The sequence below is a fragment of the Bison bison genome, unplaced genomic scaffold (assembly GCF_000754665.1).
Source record: "Bison bison bison isolate TAMUID 2011002044 unplaced genomic scaffold, Bison_UMD1.0 scf7180017864033, whole genome shotgun sequence".
Lineage (NCBI taxonomy): Eukaryota > Metazoa > Chordata > Mammalia > Artiodactyla > Bovidae > Bison > Bison bison.
Window position 1 is genome coordinate 3808252 of NW_011494605.1, and position 6303 is coordinate 3814554.

Below are 6303 nucleotides of genomic sequence, written 5' to 3' on the forward strand. Positions count from 1 at the left end.
CATGAATTTCCAGATGTTCAAGTTGGTTTTAGAAAAGGCAGAGGAACCAGAGATCAAATTGCCAACATTCGCTGGATCATCAAAAAAGCAAGAGAGTTCCAGAAAAACATCTATTTCTGCTTTATTGACTATGGCAAAGCTTTTGACTGTGTGGATCACAATAAACTGTGGAAAATTCTGAAAGAGATGGGAATACCAGACCACCTTACCTGCCTCTTGAGAAACCTGTATACTGTTCAGGAAACAACAGTTAGAACTGGACATGGAACAACAGACTGGTTCCAAATAGGGAAAGGAGTACGTCAAGGCTGTACATTGTCACCCTGCTTATTTAACTTATATGCAGAGTATATCATGAGAAAAGCTAGGCTGGAAGAAGCACAAGCTTCTTCCCAAGAATCAAGATTGCCGGGAGAAATATCAGGAACTTCAGATATGCAAATGACACCACCCTTATGGCAGAAAGTGAAGAACTAAAGAGCCTCTTGATGAAAGTGAAAGAGGAGAGTGAAAAAGTTGCCTTAAAGCTCAACATTGAGAAAACTAAGATCATGGCATCCGGTCCCAACACTTCACGGCAAACAGGTGGGGAAACAGTGGCCGACTTTATTTTTGGGGGCTCCAAAATCACTGCAGATGGTGATTGCAACCATGAAAATAAAAGACACTCCTTGGAAGAAAAGTTATGCTCAATCTAGACAGCATATTAAAAAGCAGAGACATTCATTACTTTGTCAACAAAGGCCTATCTAGTCAAAGCTATGGCTTTTCCAGTGGTCATGTATGGATGTGAGAGTTGGACTATAAAGAAAGCTGAGCACTGAAAATTGATGTGTTTGAACTGTGGTGTTGGAGAAGACTCTTGAGAGTCCCTTGGACTGCAAGGAGATCCAACCAGTCCATCCTAAAGGAGATCAGTCCTTGGGTGTTCACTGGAAGGACTGATGTGAATGGGAAACACTAGAGATTTCTTCAAGAAAATCAGAGATACCAAGGGAACATTTCATGCAAAGATGGGCTTGATAAAGGACAGAAATGGTATGCACCTAACAGAAGCAGAAGATATTAAGAAGAGGTGGCAGGAATACACAGAAGAACTCTACAAAAAAGATCTTCACATCCCAGATAATCACGATGGTGTGATCACTCACCTAGAGCCAGACATCCTAGAATGTGAAGTCAAGTGGGCCTTAAGGAAGCATCACTATGAACAAAGCTAGTGGAGATGATGGAACTCCAGTTGAGCTATTTCAAATCCTAAAAGATCATGCTATCAAAATGCTACACTCAACGTCAGCAAATCTGGAAGTCAGCAGTGGCCACAGGACTGGAAAAGGTCAGTTTTCATCCCAATCCCAAAGAAAGGCAATGCCAAAGAATGCTCAAACTCTTATTTGTGCTCACTTCTAAATTACTAGTGGTTGTTATTATGATTTCACTTTTACCTGTAAATTATCTGTAGTATCCAAATGTATGGAGGACCTCAGAGATACCTTTTTATTACTACTTCACCTTTAATTTTACTGCAAAATGGCCAAAGAATGGATCAGCATGACAGTGATTCTTTGGTAGTGATTCTTAATCATCCTACTTGGAATACATTGCAGTATTTTGTACCATTACCACTGTATATTTGAGACAAAAAATACAGGTAGTAGTACAGATTTCTCAGGATTGTCTCAATCTAGAGACATATGACTGGATTACAAATGGGACAGACATGCCAGTGAAAGCTCAACTGGCAACTAGGAAACGGGTGTTTATAGAGATTTGTCATTTATACATATTTGGAAAACAAAGCACTGAGAGGAGATGTCAGGGAAAATGTACAGTAAGAGGGGTTGCTGAAAGAACTCTAGAGGACACCAACTTTACAGCAGATGAAGAAAAGAGGCACTTACAGGATGAAACAACCTGAGTGGCAGATAGAACACCAGAACAGTGTTGGAAATTTTCTTTAAAGAGATTAATTTTTTAAAAAGTCACAATATGTCAATGACTAGGTTGTAAGTGCCTAGAGGACAGAGCATGTTTCCATCTACTAGTTAATCAATAAATATTTGATAGATTGACCTCTCCTATGATATGAAACAGGTATAATTGACAGCTCCCCTCTTTTAATTTTATTGTGATTGACAGTACAATCTGAAGTTGTGCCATAGGTGTAACTGCATCACCTTTGAATTAATAAGTGAAATCTGATCTATTTTAAGAAGCTAAAAAACACTTTTCAATTGTTAAAAAGATTATGATTAAAGAGTTGCTCTTAAATTCTCAAAAAGCCTGAAATTCTACTTTCTGAAAAACAAAAACATAATTTACTTTAAAATAATTCTAAATATAAGGTTATAGACACTTACATGGTAATTCTGTTGCTCTTAGCTTTTTAAAAAATACTGTAAATACAAAATAAGATTCAATTACCAGGCACCCCCTAGTGGCAGAAAAATCAAGTTAAAAAAATTTTTCATAAGGCATGGTTTAATATATAGCTCTCACCAAACCTTGAGAATAAAACTATTTGTCAGTAAAGAATGTAAGAGCATGTTATTTTACGTCTATATTTTACTAGATGATGAATAGTGTACAGTAACTAAAAAGTTCATTCACACACTAAAATTTCATCAATACTCTTGAAAACTACAGTAACTAAAATGCATATAAATGAACTTCAAGGACTATATAATGACAAATTACAAGATTTTTAAAAAAATGTCATTATAGAAAACAGCTTCTGAAAAAGAAGTTATCTTTGGAATAAAGCTTTATATATTTCTGTCAAGAAACTGGAAGCTAGATGGAGAGTCAGATGAAGATATTAGTAGCAGAAGTTATTATTCACTGTTGACCTTAAACCAGCTGCAAAACTCTCTTTAAAACACCTCAAGTTCCTAATTTATAATACAGATATCAATATCAGCCTCTGTGTTCTTACAGAGGTGCTATAAAAATGAAGTGAGAGTTGAATGAAAAAGATTACTACTGGTATTTACTAGCATACATGTTTTAATAATTATGTTTTGCAATTTGTGTTTTTGCATATGAATGTACCTCTTCTGTTTAATGAATTTTTATAACCACCCTGACAACTAAAATCAATGCTTCCTATTTTATATAAGGAGAATCTAAGACCCTAGATAAACAGGGATTATAATCTAGGACTTTTCTCTCTAGATCTTACCTTTTTTGCATGGATAGATTATAATCACATTACTTTCCTGATTTGATCATAATAAACTTTGTTTAGGAATGACACCATAACATCAGTATTATCCAGTTCATTGAGAGAAGACTGATACTCTAAAGAAAGAACATAACGTTTGCCACTGCACTGAAATTGGAACGGTGGAATCCAGCAGCAGGACCTCGTCATAGTTCTGCACTGCAATTAACAGGCAGTTTATTACCCAGTTTCCCTCAGTTTTTCCACATCCACTGACTCGTGTCAGAGAAATAAAAGAATAAAATCAATTTAATATCAAACCAACCACCTAAATCAAATATACCTTTTAAAAGAAATTCCAAATCTGAGGAGAAGGATGGGGTGGTATGTACATAAACTTTGCTATTTTCCTCTATCAGTTTCGAAGTTTTTCTATTTATTTACCAATTCTCAAATATAACAATCAGAATGATATTTTCTCCTTTTTAGATTATATACTGAGTTACAAATTATAAATAAGGTTTGTATGAATCCACCAATTGTAAAAAAATTTTGCAAAAATAAATCAACTTGATTTATTATGTAGGTTAGTGCACAGCAATATTGTCTCCCATATTTGATAATATGATATGCTATATAACTCAATATTAAAATACTTTTGGGTTCCATTATACAGTTATGATATAAAAATTATTTTTGTTTGATAAAACACAAGTGAAAATCATAAGTTAAAAATAATTATTACCATTAGCTTTTAAAATTCTGTATGGATTTTGTTTTTAATTGTCTCTCATGAAATGAGAATTTAAGATATATTTTATAAATGAAAAAAGAAAAATAATCTCTAGCTTTATAGAAAGATATCTTGGATTAACATATCTAAAAGAAATACACTGTAACTTTTATGTGCATTAATAAACTTCTTCATCAGCAGGAGCCTCTATGCTCCTCTCACTAGCCAGATACACTGTGTTTTTTGTATCTTTTATTTGACTTTGAATTTTTATGTCTTTCTTATCATTCCAACATAGGAAAAAGCACCATTATAACTTGCTAAAAATCCATACAGCCAACTAAGGAATACTACTTTGAAAAGTGAAAGTGAAAGTCACTCAGTCCTGTCAGACTCTTTGTGACCCCATGGACTATACAGTCCATAGAATTCCCCAGGCCAGAATACTGGAGTGGGTTGCTTTTCCCTTCTCCAGAGGATCTTCCAAACCCAGGGGTTGATCCAGGTCTCCTTCATTGCAGGCAGATTCTTTACCAGCTGAGCCACGAGGGAAGCCCAAGAATACTGGAGTGGGTAGCCTATCCCTTCTCCAGCAGATCTTCCTGACCCAGGAATTGCACGGGGGTCTCCTGCATTGCAGGTGGATTCTTTACCAGCTAAGCTACCAGGGAAGACTAGTTTAGTATTATATAAAGTAGTCATTCTCCAATAAACACTGCATTTCAAGAAACACTGTAGGCCCCTGCCTGCCTAGGGACTGAGACACATGGCAATGAACATTTCCATTAGCCCAGGAAGACATTTTTCAAAAATCCATTTAATCATACTACTGGAAAGCAACAGACTACAACCAATGATGTCTCTTATCTACATTTAATTATATGGATTACATACTGGATGACATTCTTAACTAACCTAAAAATAATGTTGTACCTGAGTGGATACAGAACCCATATCTATAATCTCATCTGGCATCTAAATCAACATTACTATAAGCACAAGGACTGTAAGTACTGTTTCTCATAGTATGCAAATGAAAATTCCCATTAATATATGATCTGAACATAAGATACAGAGCAACCCAAGAAATCTTTAAATTCTTAACCTAAAACAAACCATTAACAAACTATCAGATACAATTATACAATTATATCAGATTTAACTTTCTTCAGTTCAGTGATTTCTACTTTGGTAAAGTGAAATTTACTTTTCTTTTTGATACTATCTACCTGTGATGGTATGAGCTGTTAGAAATACACATTTGGTTTTCTTCCCCATACAGAGCTCCTAAAATCTTTGCAATTTTTTAATTAATAAGAGTGATACTAACAAGCTTCTATACTGGTTGCCAGGGGAACCAACCTCATGATTAGAGGGTTAGAACATTTAACCACCTCTCCCTCCTACCCTACTCTGTGAAGAAGAGAGGAGCTGGAAGTTAGGCTAATTACTAATAGCCAATGATTCAATCAATCATGCCTATGTGGTGAATCTCCATAAAAATCCTAGTTGAAGAGCTCTGGAGAGCTTCCAGGTTGGTAAAAAAGAAAGCATCCACGAGTTGGCAGGTGGGCACACCTTAAACATTACAAGCACTCCTCTGCTCAAGACCCTTGCAGATCTCATTCTATATTCTCTTCATTTGGCTGTTCATTTAAAATATGTTTTACAATAAATTGGTAATAGTACATAGAGCATTTCTGAGTTCTGTGAGCCATTCTCTTGCAAATTATCAAACACAGAAGGGAGTGGTGGGAACCTCCTATTCACAGCCAGTTGGTCAGAAGCACAGGTGACAACCTATACCTGCAACTGGGTCTGATATGGGGCAGTGTTATGGAGCTGAGTCCTGAACTTGTGGGATCTAATGCTATCTCCAGGTAGGTAGTATCAGAATTTTGTTAAATTGAAGAATATCCAGCAGGTGTTGAAGACTTGGTGGGTAGTGGACACATTTGTTGGCCAGAACTGTTCCACGAGTAGTACAGTAAAGAAAACAGGACGTGTTTCCTTTCACTACACTAATAATAAAGATACTGGGGAAAAATTTCACAATATTTGAAGTTTAGAGACACCAAGTTGTATTAAATTAAAAAAAAAGAAAATGTGCAAAAAATTGTGAAAATCTAAGAATGTAAACACAGTTCCAGAAGGAAACTGTGCTCAGGAAAATTATGACTCTATCACTAGCTTAATGATTCACTTTAGATCCAGTTGCTTCATTAGGCAATAATAATACAATATATAATTAAATATTGAAATCATTTGATCATTCTATAAATATACTGAGTTTCACTGTAAATACCGAAAAAAGAATGACACTATCTATTCCAAAAAAAAAGAAAATCTTAAAAATTTTATATCAATGTATTTCAAGCTGTATTCTCCAGAGCACAAGAAATTTCCT

General features: G+C 35.2%; 1 protein-coding gene across 2 annotated transcripts in view; it reads right to left on the reverse strand.

Moving 5' to 3' along the window:
- FAF1 (Fas (TNFRSF6) associated factor 1) overlaps positions 1-6303 on the reverse strand; it is a 489357-nt gene that overhangs the window by 293526 nt on the left and 189528 nt on the right. The gene's annotated exons all lie outside the window — the stretch shown is intronic.